The sequence below is a fragment of the Camelus dromedarius genome, chromosome 3, assembly GCF_036321535.1.
Source record: "Camelus dromedarius isolate mCamDro1 chromosome 3, mCamDro1.pat, whole genome shotgun sequence".
NCBI lineage: Eukaryota > Metazoa > Chordata > Mammalia > Artiodactyla > Camelidae > Camelus > Camelus dromedarius.
Window position 1 is genome coordinate 39,598,495 of NC_087438.1, and position 19,355 is coordinate 39,617,849.

At 39.3% G+C, this 19,355-nt stretch overlaps 1 protein-coding gene across 1 annotated transcript in view; it reads right to left on the bottom strand.

The window, feature by feature from the left end:
* The window catches only part of PDE4D (phosphodiesterase 4D), a 1,287,753-nt gene that overhangs the window by 1,018,357 nt on the left and 250,041 nt on the right, over positions 1-19,355 (bottom strand). The window lies entirely within an intron of this gene.

Below are 19,355 nucleotides of genomic sequence, written 5' to 3' on the forward strand. Positions count from 1 at the left end.
AAAGCACACACAAGCAACATTTCCAAAACAGTTTTTGTGAAACGTAAGTTAGAGATTTCAAGCACCATCTGTTTTTCCATTATTCAAATCTACATTTCTAGTGGCTAAAAAAAAAAGTAGTTACGGTAGCCACAACCTAAAACTACACGATTAACAGACACATACTACTATGTACAAAATAAATAAACAACAAGGACCTGCTGTGTAGCACAGGGAACTATATCCAATTTCTTGTAATAACAAAAAAGCTACATGTATGAAATGAAGCTGCGCACTGAGTTCTGAATGTGCTATTCTTGCTGGTACAGCTGGGGAATCCCTCAGTTTTCCACCACAGGATCACTAAGGTAGCTTGGTTCATCGCTGGAGGGATCTTGCCTACATCTGAAAGCCCTCTGACCACTGCCTTGTGGCCTCTTGCTTTATTAGCTATAATCCACAGTACTGAAGCCTTCTCAGTACACTTCATAAGGTCTCTATCCTTTCGGTTCAAAGAGCTTGCAAGGAATGGTTGAAAGAAACTGTTTACCTAGTCAAGCAATAACTATTATTTTAAAGAATATTCCACAGCCATTGCCACTTGAATGACAGGACAGCCTCATCAGCTAACCTTCACTTCCACTAGACACTAAGAAGTAGACTCTGTTTTAAGTTTTGAAGAAAGAGCAAATAGAATAGCTAGATGCTTTGTGTTCATTTCCAATACTCAGCTGTATGTGGACATGACTTATGTACTCATGGGCTATATTTGCATGTGGGCTGAAGGGCCTTTTGGGAAAGAAGTCACTCTAAGGGAAAAAGGATGAGGCAAACAGACTTGACCAAACCCCAAGAATGCTGACATTGTGGGTATGGACTGATTCTAACAGCATGTAGCTCTATCATTTAAATTTGTTCTAAGTTTCTCAAAAAACTTGTAGCTGAAGTTTAAAGAAAAGAATAACAGTGAGCAAGGACTGAAGGAGTTTGTTTTCTTAAAATGAGTGTAAAATATCAAAGTGCAGAGTAGTGGGAGTTATATATTCAAAAATAAACAAAACAAAGTAACTATACATACTCTTTAAAAAATACAAAACTAAAGGCGCACTCCAGGGAATACAGCATCCTGGAGGAGGCCAGCCCGCAGCAGCAGCAGAACCCCATGGTCCCCACCAGGGGAGAGGGAACATCACACGGTAACACTCTCAAGGCTCAAAGATTTGTTTGAACACATGTGAGTCACACCTTGAGACTTATGAAAATAAAAGGGACATACTTTTACAGAGGCCAGAGATCCCACAACAGCAAAGTGAAGCTAGAATCAGAGAAACAGAATTTATTATTGCTAAGAATATCCCCAGATACAACTTGGGGACCTAAAGGGCACCAAAGCAGAAAGCCTTTTTCTGGGATAGATGAAAATGCTTGCCTGAGGTTAAAGAAAAATGCACTATGAAATGTGAGTTGCTGGGATAAATATGGTTTCTTTGAGTGTGTGCAGTTTTTTTGTTTGTTTGTTTGTTTGTTAAGGGAATGGGGGTTGGAGGGAGGAGCTGACCCACAAATGCTAAGTTCTCAGCTAGTATAACTCCAGGAAGCTAGTCACCTTACTGATTAGTTATAATGCCAAGCATTTCATAAGTTCTCAGAAAATATAATCAATTTAAGAAGTGAACAGAGAGAGGCAGCCAAGATGGCGGAGTAGAAGGACTCTTGGAGCTCACCCTCTCCCACAAACACACTCAGTGAAAACCACGGACCCACCCATCCACTCAGAACACCTGCTGAACTTTGACAGACCATTGCTTTCTTCAAAAGACAAAATTTGCCACAAAACTGGTAGGAGAAAAGGAAAAAAGAAAGAAGAAAAAGCAAAACAGTATGGGACTGGTCCCACGGGGAAGGAGCGGCAAAGGAGGAATAGCACTGTACACTGGGTCTCCCCCTCTCCAACGGAGGTCAGCAGGGCTGAGGGGGAACCTCCGAGGCTCGGATCTGTACAGAAAAGCCCTTGACCAACAAAACTAAGATAAACGGGCACAGAGGGTCCCCGCGACCCCCCAGGCCTAGACGCTAACCAGCAGGTATGGGACAGGACAGGCTGCCCGAGCCGGGGAAGGGGGACTCAGCCAACTGTGCAGAAGCAACCTCAGGGGGCTGCAAGGTGCTGTGCGCTTGACTGGGAGGGGATATCGAACAGAACAGCCTGGGCCCCCCATAAAATACAAAAAAAAAAAAAAAAGGCACCACTGCTGGTGTGCCCTGGGGGGGAGGGGCACCGTAGCCTTTGTCTCCTCAGATCTGCGGCACCAGGCGGAGGTGGGGTCAAAACCTGAATACGTACCTAGGGGCTTCGCCAACCTCATAGGTGGGACTGAGATTTGTTTACAGCCCCAGGCAGAGGGGACCATTCTGCCCCAGTGCCTCTGTGAAGTCGCACCTCTAAGACAAACGAACAAGGAGCTGAGTTCTGTCACACAACAGGACGAGGGCCAGTGTGCCGTTTCCTGTGAGCCCACCTACCAAGCACGGGGAGAGGCAGCTCAAGGAGCGGCAGGGAACGCAGGAGCGACCCGCCCACCTACCGTGCGCGCCAGCGTGAGCGTGGCGTGGGGAGGGGGCGCGACCTGAGGGCCTCGCGCAGCAGGGCGTGGCCAGGAGCGGCCACACCGCAGAACAAGAAGGAGGCCGCGCTCAGTAGCCAGGGCAGGCTCTGGCCGCCACAACACCAGCCACACCCCCAGCCAGAGGGATAATAGCCAACAGGCACTGAAGGAAGACTTGGCAATCACCTATACTTAAAAAGGAACTCGCCCATACTGCCCAAGGCAACCTACAGGTTTAATGCAATCCCTATCAAATTACCCAGGACATTTTTCTCAGAACTAGACAAATCATATTAAAATTTATATGAATCACAAAAGACCCAGAATTGCCAAAGCGTTACTGAAGGAAAAGAATGAAGCTGGAGGAATAACCCTCCCAGACTTCAGACAGTATTACAGAACTATAGTAATCAAAACAGCATGTATTGGTACAAAAACAGACATGGATCAATGGAACAGATTAGAGAATTCAGAAATAAATCCACAGACCTATGGTCAATTAATCTTTGACAAAGGTGGCAAATCATACAATGGAATAGACAGTCTCTTCAACAAATGGTGTTGAGAAAACTGGACAGCTGCATGTAAATCAATGAAGTTAGAATACTCCCTCACACCATACATGAAAATAAACTCAAAATGGCTTAAAGATTTAAACATTAGATAAGACACAATAAATCTCATAGAAGAAAACACAGGCAAAACATTACCTCACATACATCTCAGAAATGTTCTCCTAGAGAAGTCTACCCAAGTAATAGAAATAAAAGCAAAAATAAACAAATGGGGCCTAATTAAACTTACAAGCTTTCACACAGCAAAGGAAGCCATAAGCAAATTAAAACAACAAAATACAGAATGGGAGAAAATATTTGCAAAAATGAGACTGACAAGAGCTTGATTTCCAGAATATATAAGCAGCACATACAACTTAATAAGAAAAAAACAAACAACACAATCCAACAATAGGCAGAAGACCTAAACAAGCAATTTTCCAATGAAGACATATGAATGGCCAATAGGCATATGAAAAAATGCTCAATACCACTAATTATCAGAGAAATGCAAGTCAAAACTACAATGAGGTATTACCTCACACCAGTCAGAATGGCTATCATTCAAAAGTCCACAAATGATAAATGATGATAAATGCTGGAGAGGATGTGGAGAAAAGGGAATCCTCCTACATTGTTGGTGGAAATGTAGTTTGGTGCAGCAATTATGGAAAATGGTATGGAGACTCCTCAAAAAACTAAAAATAGAATTACCATATGATTCAGCAATCCCACTCCTGGGCATATGTCCAGAGGGATCCTTAATTCAAAAAGACTCTCGCAACCCAATGTTCATAACAGCACTATTTACAATAGCCAAGACATGGAAACAACCTAAATGTCCATTGACAGATGGCTGGATAAAGAAGTTGTGGTATATTTACACAATGGAATACTACTCAGCCATAAAAATGATAAAATAATGCCATTTGCAGCAACATCGATGGCCCTGGAGAATGTCATTCTAAGTGAAATAAGCCAGAAAGAGAAAGAAAAATACCATATGATATCACTCATATGTGGAATCAGAAAAAAAAAAAAAGAAAAATGATCATATATAAAACAGAAACAGACTCACAGACATAGAAAACAAACTTATGGTTACCAGGGGGAAGGGGGTCAGAAGGGATAAATTGGGAGTTTGAGATTTGCAGATACTGACTGGTATATATAAAAAAGATAAACAAGTTCATACTGTATAGCACAGGGAAATATATTCAATATCTTGTAGTAGCTTATGGTGAAAAAGAATATGAAAACTAATATATGTATATTCACGTATGACTGAAACATTGTGCTGTACACGAGAGATTGACACAGCATTGTAAACTGACCACACTTCAATAAAGAATTTTAAAAAGTGAACAAATACAAACTGTGAACTAAATATTTCATACCTAGGGAAGAAAAAAATATCAGCTAAATGCTGTGGGAAACTCATACACTATCTGAGAAAAACTCATTCAAAATATTTAATTATTCATTCAGTATTTAATGAGTACCCTTAAGGGTAACCATGGAATAGTTGCCCTTAGTGGACTGGTGACTCAGTGGTTTTAAATTAACTAATCAGTCAAATCAGACAAATGATGGATTTGACCGGATAAGGTTTGCTGAATTAATCAGATTTTTAACAAATTTGCCTTGACATATTTAAAGACCACCATTAAGAGAGAGTTTCCTATAGGAATTGAGAACCTATAGAAACCTGATAGGCAAAGGGATTTAACTGAAAACTGATGGCTGATGGAATTGCCCTTCTTAGCCTGTATTCCCAGGAGGCAGTATGGCCTTGCTAAGAGTATGGATCTTGAAACCAAATAGACATAGGATAGAATTCAGCTCTCCAATGGCATTCTGTGTTGCTTTAGGTAAGTTGCTTAACCTCTCTGAGCTTTTTACCAGATCTAAAAGAGGAGATAATAATATTCAGGTGTGTTTGAATTCAAATGAACTAAATGTATAAAGTCGTGTCTAGGAGGATGCTTGGCTATCACCACCAATCGTATCATCATCCATCACTACTACTTTTTCTTCCTCTTAATATCAAAAGGCAAGCATTTTCCCCCTAGCAGTTCCAAACTCCTTCAAATAAGAGTCTTACACAAATATGCTTTCAATTGAGCAGTAATGAATAACGTAACAGTTCAGGTCCCAGGAGTAACCAGATAGCACACTCATATTAGGATCATTTAAGGAGAATTTAGTAAAGAGACTATTTACAGACTCACAGACATAGAAACAAACTTTTGGTTACTGGGGGGAAAGGGGGTGGAGGAGGGATAAATTGGGAGTTTGAGATTTGCAGATACTAACTACTGTATATAAAATAGATAAACAACAAGTTTCTTCTGTATAGCACAGGAAATTATATCCAATATCTTGTAATAACCTATAAGATGAAAAAGAATATGAAAAGGAATATACGTAGTATATGTACAACTGAAACATTATGCTGTACACCAGAAATTGACACAACATTGTAAACTGACTATATTGCAATTTTTAAAAAATGAAAAAAAATTCAAAAAATTAAAAGATCTGAGTAGGAAAGAGGAATTCATGAGGATGATGCAGTAGCTGCAGCTAGCAATAATGCAGTTCTTACCACCCCCAGGCGAAAGGGACTGAGAGAGGGATGGGTAGCCAATACCTAGGAGGAGAGAGTCAGAGAGTGGACTGTCTTGAGAAGGGAGGGACACAGCTAGCCTCAGGTGACCCTGAAGGGAAAGAGATGAAGGAATGAACTTGATTTCACTCTCTTCCATCCCTCTGATTGCCTGCGGGGACTCCCCATTAGCCAAATGCACCAAATGCAACAAGGCCAGAAGGTAAAGAAAGCTGCTGCTGTATACCTCACTGGTCAGCCTCCCAGAGCAGAAGGGCTCCTAGGGTGGGGCAGGGAGGAGAGTGGAGCTGGAAGGGACAGGAAAGCTGCACCATACAGATCTGATCTGCAGTCTATCTCTGCTATCTCATCTCATCAGAAGAAAAGCATCTATTTATTTATCTTTAATCCTCCCAACAACCCTTGAGGTAGATACTGTTCATATATTATCCCCATCACACAAAAAAGGAAATCAGCTCCAAGAAGTAAACTGCCCAAGAAACAGTAGTAGAACCAGGATTCAAACCTGATTTGTCCGATTCCAAAGTCCATGTCTTTGTCTACTCTGCCATCTTGCTTTGCTGCCAAAATCGTGAACTGATGCACTGTAATTATCAACGAGTGGTAACTTCTGCATATCAAAGCTGAGCCTAAACCAAAGAATGTTTGATGAAAAAAAGTTCTACTCTCAGAAAGGCGGTTATTCTAGTTCCAGCAAATTCCTCCCTCAGCAAAGATAATGCAGTGAGACAGCAGAAATTCTTTCTCCCTCCAGGAGCACTCAAAAGTAAACCAGGTGGGGGAAGACTGGCACAGGCAATTTCATTACTAGAGGAGTTTCCACATAAAAGTTAATTAGGGAGAAGGAAGAGGCAGCTCCTGCAGAGAGAACACTTTAGAAATAAAAATGAAGAAAGCAGCTAAGTAAGATAGATGGTGCTGGAACACTCAGAGCCGGAATTTGAGTGGAGCACCTGTGTAAAATTTTGCTGCTTCAATACAAGGAGTTAAGACAGGTTCTTTCCTAGGGATTTAGGATTTATATTGTGGAAGCACCTCATAGTACCCCTCACTGGTCAGCCGTCAGAACTGGGCATCAGATAAACAAGCTCATATTGTCTAGCACAGGGAATTATATTCAATATCTTGTAGTAACTTACAGTGAAAAAGAATATGAAATATGAATCTATGTATGTTCATGTATGACTGAAGCATTATGCTGTACACCAGAAATTGACATAACATTGTAAACTGACTACACATCAATTAAAAAAATATGTATATATATACACACACCAAAAAAAAAATTAGTTCTTGTATCATTGTGTCATACACACAAACTGTATGGTATTAGGAAAATCTCTTATCTGTTTTCTTCTACCAGCTGCTTGCTTCTCTGTAAAGATAACAATATTTCCACAACCCACCTCATGGGGTTCCTATGAAGATTACTTAGATACTGTCTGAGAAAGCTTTCTGGAAACTATAAAGTTCTCTGCAAATGGAAGTGAATTCTATTCATTTAAACATCAATTGTGCCAATACATGATGGTATTTTAAATATGAGTGACAAAGGGCTCTAATTATCTGCAAATATCAGAGAGGCTATTGAATATATTTTATATATTTCAGGGGAGTTTTTTTTATTCTTTACTTCCTTTGGAATTAATTTTTTTCTTCTGCATGATAATTTAGTATATGTTGTGATTGCTGAAATATAAAGCCACTCAGATGCATTAACTTAAAATATATATTTATAGAGAATCTCATATATTCCAGGTACTGTACAAATCTCTCAGATAACCACCAACCTTTCTAGATTTAGGGGAAAGGATTTTTAGGGTGCAGTTGTCTATGAATGATCAAGGAATAATAGATTTGTCTCCAATTTAACATCTTCTCCACCTCATCAAGATAATTTTTCTACGGCTGTATAAAATAGACATCAAAGAAAAACCAGGATAGGCTGTCTTTTTCCTTGATTAGATTCTAACCCAAGGAAAACAAATATTAGATAATGCACATATAAAAAAAAAAATAAAGGAACGAAACCACAACTGAACGCTAAGCAACCATTGAAAAAAGACTGGAACCTAGCAAAAAAGATTTCCTGCAACTGGAAACATAAAAAGGGAACCAAGCAGGACGGTAGGCATGCTCATGATATAATTGGGCCCCATACCCCGCAGTGGGCGACCCACAAGCTGAAGATTTGTTAAGTTGCTGAGGCCCTCCCACAGGAGTGACAGCTCTAAGCCCCACATCACGTCAGGCTCCCCAGCTCGGGTCCTGGCATTGGGAAGAGAAGGAGACCTGAGGACTTCTGGTTTTGAAGGCCAGGGGGGCTTGGCTCTGGGAGCCCCATGGGACTGCGGAAAACAGAGACTCCACTTGCTTGAGAAGCGTACACAGAAACTCATGTGCACCAGGTCCAAGGGCAGAGGCAGTGATTTCATAGGAACCTGGGCCAGACCTGGCTGCTGGATTTGGAGGGTCTCCTGGGGTTGTGGGGGATCGCTGCAGGTCACTCAGGGGACATAGAAGCTGGTGGCGGACATTCCAGGAGTGTTAATCTACATGAGCTTTTCTGGAGGCTGACATCTTGATTGAATCATTAGCAACAAGACCTAGCCCCACCCAACAGCCTGTAGGGAAGCCACAAGCCAAACAACATACAGGGTGGGAACACAGCCACACCCATCAGCAGACTCCTTAAGCCACAAAGGCCTCTAGACACAGCCCTATCCACCAGAGGTCCAGGACCAAGCGTCACACAGCAGTGGGCAGGCATTGGCTCCTCCTGCCAGGAAACCTGCATAAGCCTCTAGTCCAGCCTCATCCACCAGGGGCAGATACTAGAAATAAGAAAATAATAATCCCAAAACCCATGGAAGGAATCCACAAACACACAGAAAGACAGATAGGAGGTGGCAAAGGAATATCTCCCGGGCCAAGGCACAAGATAAAATCCCAGAAGAAGACATAAGTGATAAGGAGATAGGTAATTTATCTGAGAAAGAGTTTAAAGTAATGATGGCTAAGATGTTCAGAGAACTCAAGAGGAGTATAGATACACAGAGTGAAGTTTTTAGCAAAGAGTTGGAAAATACAAAGAATACCCAAACAGAGTTGAAAAATAAAACCACTGAAATGAACAATATACTAGAAGGAACCAAGAATAGACTAAATGAGGCAGAAGAATGGATCGGTGAGCTAGAAGACAGATTAGCAGAAATCACTACCTCAGAACAGAAAAAAGAATAAAAAGGAATGAGGATAGTTTAAGAGAAGCCTGGGACACCATAAAGTGCTCTAATATTTGCATTACAGGGGTCCCAGAAAAAGAAGAGAGAGAGCAAGGAACTGAGAAAGTTTTGGGTGAGATAATAACCGAAACTTCCCCAAATTGGGAAAGGAAACAGTCACCCAAGTCCTGGAAGCACAGAGAGTACCACACAGAATCAACCCAAAGAGGGACACACCAAGGCACATAGCTATCAAACTGACAGCAATTAAGAATAAAGAGAAAATATTAAAACTAGCAAGAGAAAAGCAACAAATAACATACAAGGGAACTCCCATAAGGTTATCAGCTGATTCTCAGCAGAAACTCTACAGGCCAGAAGGGAGTGGCAAGATATATTTAAAGTGGTGCAAGGGGGAAAACTTACAACCAAGAATACTCTATCCAGCAAGGCTCTCATTCAGATTTGATGGAGAAATCAAAAGCTTCACAGATAAACAAAAGCTAAAAGATTTCAGCACCACCAAACCAGCTTTACAACAAATGTTAAAGGACCTTCTCTAGTCATCAAACCATAAGAAAAGAGAACAAAAAGAAGAAAGAGACAAAAAAAAAAAAAAAAGAGAGAGCCCTACAAAAGATTGTTTTGGCTATTCGAGGTCTTTTTGTGGTTCCTTATAAGTTTTGGAATTGTTTGTCTTAGTTCTGTGAGGAATGTCACGAGTATTTTGATGGAGGTTGTGTTGGATCTGTGGATTGCTTTGGGTAGTGTGGTCATTGTGATAGTGTTGATTCTTCCAATCCAAGAGCACAAGAAATCTTTCCATTTCTTTGTGTCATTTCAGTTTTCAGAGTATAGGTAACCTCCTTGCTTAAGTTTATTTCTAGGTATTTTGTCATTTTTGATGTAATGGAAATGTCTTTGCCGGTTATAAAATTATGGTTTCTGAAGTGAAAAAAAAGTGAATGAAGGGCCACAAATGACAAAATAGCCTTCTTTTCATGGGTGAGTTGTATTCCATTCTGTATATATATATTATATATATACATATATATATACATTGCAATCTCCATTATCTATTCAACTATTTATGTGCACTTAGGATGCTTCCATATCTTGGCAATTATAAATAATGTTGCTGTTAGTAGCAGGGTGTATGTAACTTTTTGAGTTAATTTTTATTTTGTGCTTGGCTTTATTCCTTTGATAACTATGTAAGTTTAAAAAGCTAAAGCTCTAAACGTTCTTAGAAACAATGAACAGTACATATATGTAAATTAAAAAATATATATGTAGTAAAAAAAAAAATGATCCAGCAAGCCATGAAACACATGGAAGAAACTTAAAAAGACATACTACTAAATGAAAGAAGCCAGTCTGAAAAGGCTACAAACTATATGATTCCAAGCAAATGACATTCTGGAAAAGGCATAGCTACAGAAACAATAAAAAGATCATGGTTTCCAGGGGTTTGGGGAGAGGGAGGGAGGGAGAAATGAATAGATGGAGCACAAGGGATTTTTAGGGCAATGAAATTATTCTGTATGATACTACAGTGGTGGCTACATGTCATTATGCATTTGTCAAAACACATAGAATGTACAACATCAAGGGTGAACCCTAATGTAAACTATGGACTTTGGTTGATAATGTGCCCATGTTGGTTCATCGACTGTACCAAATATGCCACATGATGAGGGATGTTGAGGGTAGAGGAGTATACATGTGTGGGTGAGGAGGGCTATGTGGAAACTCTGTATTTTCTGCTCAATTCTGTTGTGAACCTGAAGCTGCTCTAAAAGAATAAAGTCTATTAAAAAACAAAAACAAAAAACACACAAAAAAACCCCCAAAAAACAACAACAACAAAAAGAAAGTTAGATCACTATAAAAGACAATCACAATGAACTGCAATAAAAAAATCTCAATTTTTCAAGGTTCATTCACCCACATATGGGCAGGCAACAAATCAGGAGTCTTCAGTGCAAGAACTAAATACTAAAAAAATTAAAAGAAGCATATGAAAGGATAAAAATTAGACTTTTCATGAAAGTTTGAGTTGTTGCTATAGGCTCTTAAGTGCCCACTAATTCGCACCGCCACATGTATGATATATAACTTGGTCATTTGCTCCACTGTCCCTCTGCTAAATCTGTGGCAGAAACAAAGGAAGTAAAGTTCTGCTTTCTAAAGTGATGAATTAAGAGCAAGTCCACTTTTAGTCCAGATCTAAAGATGACCATAGATGTTTCTATGAATATATATATATATGTTTGTGTGTGTGTGTGTATGCATATGTGTATATGTATATATTTCTTCTTCTTTCTAGGGTACCCTGGGAAGGCTGTCTCTTAACTGGGCTCCTGCTAAAGCTACAGAATCTGAAATCTAGAAAGAGTTCACAGTCTAATGAGGAAATTGAGTTTGGGATGTATGTAACCTGCCTAATATCACAGAGCTACCTTCTGGGACAAGGCAGGAATGAGACTGAGGCCTCAGTGCTCCGTGTCCAGTGCTCTGTCCAGCCAATAATACTGCCCTATGCAGCGATTCTCCTAAAACTCACTCTGTAGGCCAAACCATGGTCCCTTTCAGTGTATCCAGCAAAGCTCAACAACCTAGTACTTGCTGGAGTCAGTGCATTCTACTTACAACAGAAGGATGGCCCTATGTTACCAGGTTGCAGCTTCTGCTCTGAAGGGCCGGCCCCTTCAGGGACCTCTGCATGGATCCACAGGTGTTTCAGCCAGAGGAGCCAGGTGATGTATGATTTACCTCTTTAATCTGACCTTGACTCAAACTCTGTTCTCCAACCCGAACCATCTCACCCTCATCTTAATGGCCTAATCCCTCCGATGCCTGAGACATGTGATTTCCACCTCCTATCCAAAAATACACGCTCTTAAAGTGTTCTATTCTCTGTCTTTCGGAATTTTTCTCTTCTTCAAAGTCCAGCAAAAGCTTTTCCTTTAAATGACAATTTGCCCTGCTGCTCCAAGTCACAGAGTTTTCTGCTTTCTCTGAATTCTAACAATAAAGGCTATGTTGCACCACAAATCATATACCATCTTCCATTTTTTTAATCATTGTTTTGTAGGTTTAATTTTTGTTTCCTCAACTGGGGGCTGAGTACATTTTAATGCCTTTTCCACACTGCAAGTTACATGATTATAAAATACAAATTCCAAAGGCTGAGTATTAATTCATTATCATTCCTTTTGCCCATTCCATAGCATTTAACATAGTGCTGAAGACCCAACAGCTGCTTAATAAAATATATTCTAAAAATTGAAGTATAAACCCATAAGAAAACATGAGCATTTTAATTAATAAGCATGTAAAATTGGAAATAAAATATTCAATCTCAGTATTCATCAAAAAAAATGAAAAAATGAAAATCTCAAGGTTTTTGTCTTCCTTACAAACTAGCAAAATTAAGCTTTTTTTAAAATAAAATACTTGATAATGGTGTCTATATGATGAAATACACATTTCATATATTGCTTATCAGCTTCAAAATGACGTAAGCCTTTGGAAAGGAATTTGATCATAAGTACCAAAAGTTAGAATGGTGTTATACATCTTTATATATTAACTCAGGAAGCAACATGATATATGGAAAATGCTTTATATGCAAAAGGCATTCTCAGCAGTGCTCCTTACAATAATAAAAATTGGGAAACAATTTAGATGTCCAGTAGTAACAGAATAGCTAAATAAAGTATGAGAAACCTCACAATGTGCTATGCAGTTAAAGCATATTTTACAAGATACTTTAACTACATGAGAAAATGCTTCTGCTATGATATTAAATGAAAAGAGCAAGATTAAAGTTGTATAGACAGTATGATCCTACATCATATCTGAAGTTCTCCTGTGCTTCAAATTTATGCTTTTGGAAGCCTGCCAGACGTCTCCATTTGGAAGATCCACAATCAACTCAAATACGTGTCTGTATATGAACTCAACATTTTACTCTTTCTTCACTCCTAAATATGTTCCTTCTTGTATCCTCCCTCTCTCATTGATGGTACCACCATCCGCCCACACCCCAGCCACAATCCTGAGCCTCTCCCACTCCCTGGTCACCCACACTCAATCAGTGGTTGTGTCCTGCTGGAGTACCTGGCCAAGATTTCTCAGCTCTATCCTCTCTTTGAAGGTTCCCCACCACCATGAGCTTTCAGAGTTTTACCCACACCATTTCAGGTACCTTCTAATATGTCTCCTTGTCATTGACACTGCCTGTTTGTCCCCCCACACACTTATTTCACTCATTCGTTGTACTGAACCACTTGTAGCTCCCCACGCACTCCATGCTGCTTCCCACTTCTGTGCCCTTGTTTTTCTTCTATTTTTCCCTCTTCGTGTTCCCTATATCCCCTTCCTTCCTTTGTTACTTGACTACTAATGCTTCAAGACTCAGTTGAAATGTCACCTCCTCCTGCAAAGAGTTTCCTGAGTCTCCCACCATCCACCACCCCATCCCCACTGCCAGCCTGGACTCCCCACATGCCTTCTGAATGCCGCCAAGTGCTTATTTGCCAAATTACACTACAACAATCTGTGTCTCACTGTCACTGCCATCCTGGACTCTAAGACACTTGAGGGTAGAAAGCATTTCATGTCTGTGTACATAATCACAACATAACATACATTCAGTACACTTTTTACTGAATTCTGCTAAATTGAACTGCATCCCTTGACTAGAATTATGAGAAGGAAAGCACATTTCCTCTCTACACTAAAAAAAACAAAAAACAAAAAACAAATGTTTTGCTTTGTAGCTTATGCCCACACAAAACAATCATTCTAATCCCTTCTCCTCCCATAAAATAATAAGAGCAGTCCCTCTTCTTCATTCGCCATTTACTAGACACTTGTGGAAGGACATCTACTGTGCTAGGGTCCAGGGATGCCAGGACAAACACAATACAATGTCCCTCCACAAGGAGCTCGCAGACCGGAGGGGGAGGGAGACGAAGAGCACCAGACACTAAGTGCTCTGACAGAGGCACAGAGTAGCTGGTGTGGGGCCCGGCAGAGGCAGAAATTGATGCATATGCCTACTGGCTTCAAAGTCTGTTCTGGGTTATTCTGCTCTTGCAAACACTTCACTTTAAGTTATTCAAATATCACTTCATACACTGGTGTTTTTCCCCAAGTAGAGGGAAAGGAACACAGAAGTGGGGGCTGGCAGTCTCTTTCATGCCTTTTGCACATCTGATCAGACCTCTGTCTCTGCAGAAGAGGTAACTATAAACTCCACAGCCAGAAAGTATTCTGTAAACACCCATCGAATGACTAATGTACAGGCGATCACTCTTACCTAAGAGAACACAAGCCACTTTTGATTTCAGCACAAATTTATTATAAAATAATTGACATTTTGGAAAGTAAAAGTACATCATTTGGCTCCCAAGGCAGCTCAGTTCTTCACTTCTAAGAGTATGGAAATGCCAAAATACCCGCTTTCAACACTTACCTTGAGCAGTATTTCAAAATAGTCCAGCTGAGTCATTTAGCAGCAAATAAATTACATTTCTTTCTAGTGTTCTGTGATTTGTGGCCTTTCCCTTCCCCTGAAATAATTGCAGCTCCCTAAAACACAGCTCTTCCCCCACCCCACCCCTCCAAAAAATGCCTGGGACTTCCCAATTCATCTCTCACAAATGTAGGGTCTGTTACTTGACTTTACCTTGCTCTGCTTTTAGCTTTCTACCTTAGCGAGGAAAGTTACAACAGAAGCTTCTTTTCAACAACTTTTCTAACCATATCCCTCCCACTGCCTCATTATGGTGCCCTTCCCGGCCTGGGCAGTGGGAGGTGACTAGAGCAGTTCTGTCATGTGAATCATAGGACAGCATGGTGCGTAGTCTGCTGGCCTGAGGCCAAGATGGAAGGAGCCTCTGCGATGTGTCACTGCCAGCTAAATTATAACAGGTCCATTGAGGGCCTCAGGACAAAAACCCCTGAGTCATCATGAGGGAAAACAGAATGACAGCAAGACAATCCTCACAAAACCCCTGGTGTGAGCAGCTCACTACCTACATTGGAAGGTGGAATTCACTGAAACATGGAGGCTTTTTACTTTTTCAATGCTTTTCTGTGCCATATCATATTAAAGTAAAAGTCCACCATTTGAGTACTTTCAAAGCATTCAAATGGTCCCATCAGTGAAGGCTGTGGGATATAGGCACAGACGGTAGCCTACAAATCATGCATTACAAATCATAATCAGCCCTTTCCATCATGAGATGAGCTCAGTTCTAAAACATGTACCATTCTACCTCTCTAGCTAAAACAAAACAACATTATGTAGATGATAGGTGGATGGATGGATGAATGGATGGATGGATGGAAGGACTGACAGATGACAGAGACAGAAAGAAAGGGAGGGAATGGGAGAAGGACAGATACTCATGCTGTAGATCCTGGGTTCTATTATGTATAGCTTTCTCAATCAGAACTATTAGAAGCAGAACTCTCATCTCTAAGTCATAGTGAGCCAGACTTTTTCAGAAGTTTCTTTTTAAACCAACACACTCCTTTCTTCTTTGGTTGCTTCCATTTATCAGTTAGCAACAATCCTGCTTTTTATTCCTCTACAAAATCTACACTATGAACAACTTCCTTAAGATAAATTACAACCGAATTATTTTAAGACCTAGTGATACTACTGGTTTAGATTACGTGGGGTATAATTAGAATCTGAAGGAAATGAAATGAAAAGATTAAAAGAGACTAGGATAGTTGGCAGAGCATCATGCAGATCTTACTTAAGGCAAGTGTATGGAAGTTGTTCTAATGAGGCTTCAAGAGAACAACTTTTATCAGAGCACCAAGTAACTCCGTACCCTCAAGGTATCATTTCTGCCTGATTAACAGTTGCTATAGATTGCATTGCCTATAGATTTTACAAATAGAAGACAAACAAGGCATAAAGTGGAAAAGTTCAATGTTAACTAAAATAAACATAAATAAGGAAATTAACACAACCAAGAAACCAATGACTAGGACCTATGGGTTCTCCACACCTTACAAAGTGACAACCCATTAGCATCCTTCAAGAGAATGAGCCCACTGTGGTGGACTCATTAACACACAGACTGAAAACTATACATGCACGTTAACTTTTGCTGGAACCAAGGAATAAGTTTTTAATCAACAGTAAAAAGTAGTGCTTTTTAATGTTAAAATTAAAACAACAGCAGAAAAGAAGCTAGACAACAAGTTTGGAAATTTTTTTGTTCAAGAGTTTTACTGTTCAATCATTTTATTGTGGTCACTAAAGTTTCCAAACAACAAAATAAAGACCTATTAAGGCAGAGATTATAATACTCTTCTGCCATGAGAAAGCCATTTTTCAACATTTTCTTTCTCTTTCATATTCAGGGTCTATCTAGAAGCAAGTCAACCCCTTCAGTAGACTGCCATTTTTTTCCAAATAATTTTCATTCTTATAAAGAAATCTTTATTTAGCTCACTTTATTCCAAAATAAGGAATTTTAAGATATTACCAGAGAAGAACAATTAACATTAGGAAAAAAAGGAAACTTACTGAAGGGGAGAAGATATTTGCAAATGATATGTCTGATAAGGAGTTAATATCCAAAATATATAAGAAACTCATACAACTTAATATCAAAAAACAAACAACCTGGTTAAAAAAATAGGGAAAGGACATGAATAGGCATTTTTCCGAAGAAGACATACAGATAGTCAACAGGCACGTGAAAAGATGCTCAACATCACTAATCATCAGGGAAATGCAAATCAAAACTACAATGAGCTATCACCTCACACCTGTCAGAATGGCTGCTATCAAAAAGACAACAAATAACAAGTATTGGTGAGGATGTGGAGAAAAGGGAATCCTAGTACATTGTTGGTAGGAATGTAAATTGATACAGGCACTATGGAAAACAGTATGGTGGCCCCTCAAAAAACTAAAAATAGAACTCTTATATGATCCAGCAACTCCACTCCTGGATATATAACCAAAGAAAATAAAAATATTAATTTGAAAGAATACGTGCATCCTAATGTTCATAGCAGCATTACTGACAATAGCCAAGACATGGAAGCAATCTAAGTGTCCAACAATAGATAAATGAATAAAGAAGATGTGTCATGTACACACAAACACACACACGGGAATACTACTCAGCCATAAAAAATAAAATAAAATGTTGCCATTTGCAACAAATTGATGAACCTTGAGGGTATTATACTTAGTGAAATAAGTCAAAGACAAATACTGTATGTTTCTACTCATACTAGAATCTAAAAAATAATATAAATGAATGACTATAACAAAACAAAAACAGACACACAGATACAGAGAACAAACTAGTGGTTACCATTTGTGGGGGAGGGGCATAATAGGGGAAGAGGATTAAGAGATACAAACTACTCGGTATAAAATAAACAAGACATAAGGATGTAGTAGCACAGGGAATACAGCCAATAACTTATAACAACCTTGAATGGAGTATAATCTATAAAAATATCCAATTACTCTGTTGTGCATCTGAAAAATAACATTGTAAATCAACTGTATGCTTCAATTTTTTTAACCTAAATAAATAAGTAAACAAATGTTTATTCCAAGATGAAAAGGAAAAGAGCAAAATGAATTAGTTTTGAGTTTGGAATTAGCATGAGTTTGGAATTAGTCATACCTGGATTCAAATTCTGTTTTGGCCATTTCCTGATTTTGTGCCCTTGAGGACGTTATTTAACCCTTTTGAATATCGAGTTGTACCTGGATCAGAGGAGGTGTTCCTTACACGTTAGCTTCATTTTACTTCATTTGCCCTTTACCTCCGGGAAGCAATCATTGGGATTTTTAGGAGGCTCAGATCTTACTGACGCTGCAAAATTGATTCATTAAAAATGGGCTTTTCTCGGGATTATTATTCTGCAGTCACACCGGCAGGCATGAGAGGAGCCTGTTCTAATTCTTAGACACTCAAATGTGGTATAAGATTTAATCTTCAGTTTTTGTGTCCGGGCCTAAGCTCTTCCACGGCCTTCTGTCAGGTCAAATGAACATTTCCAACCTTACAGCCAGCGGTTGGATATTCTTCTCAAACTCTGATGCTTGCTTCTTTAAATCCTCATTGAAGGAGTTTTGAAAGGAATCCTATCACTTTTCTGGCAAGAAGTTAATTGTAACACCCACTCTCAGCTGCTAGCATGAAGAAAGAGCTACCAAGTTTCTTGCAAATTTGAAAGGCTCTGAGCGTAGAGAAAGGACGAGCAGAGAACCCTGACATGCAGAAGACAGCGCACCTCGGTTCACCGTCATCTCCAAGATTACCCAGGAACGGTCCAGAGCTTGTTTGCTCTAATTGGAGCCTGTGCTGAATCATTGCTATTCTTGGGGTACCCATCTGGTACCCGAAATTAGACCTTGTTGTCTAATGGTGATGAGGGATGAAGGTACATAACAGAAAAGAAAAAAAACCCCTAAAGATTATTTTGTTAATAGATGAATTTCTTAGCAAAAGAAAAAAAAAAAGTGGCAGTTTCTTGTCTAAGGACCTGGCTATCTTTCATCACCTAATGGTTTATTAGCTCAATTTTTCGAAAGGGCAATGACATTTGGGAAGCTGGAGTTTCATGTTTAAAAATCTCTTTAATTCACTGAAGGAGTAACATAAGCTAAAGAGTATGAGCTGTAAAATGAAACCAATTTAGTATCTGAAATCTAAGTAGCTGAGGAAAAGAAACTCAGAGTTAAAAGGGCATTTCAGTTTCCAGCTCATCTGAAACCTTGCCATCATGAAGACAACGTCATACCATGCCACACCATACCACATAGTACCATACCATAACAAAGATATTTTTACCGACTATCCTATTCTTAAATATTACTAGAGAGACTTCTCAGCCTACTACAATAGATAGAATTTTTAATACACTTTTTTGGGAGAAATAGTTTATCACTTATATTTAGCATAAATCATTCTATTACAATATTTTAGATCCTCAAAAACATAATTATTAATAACTATAGTAAAAAATATAATTTATTATTGGCTATTCAGCTTTTAAGGACCAAGATTATCCTGGCTCTGGTACTTACTGTGTAACTCTGGGCAGGTTACATGACCTCTCTGTACCTAGGTTCCTTTGTACACTAGACCTATGATATTCTGCTTCATACCACCTTTGGAAGGAATATAGAATTCATAGAGGTTAAGTGCTCCAAAGAGTGACAACACACGGTAAGCACTCATTAAGGTATCATCATCCTCGTATCTCTTTTTCACTCTTAAGAAACTATGACTTGCTAACAATGAATGTGCAGTAAATGTGTGATGGGAATCATTGTTTTGAAAATAATAACCCAACA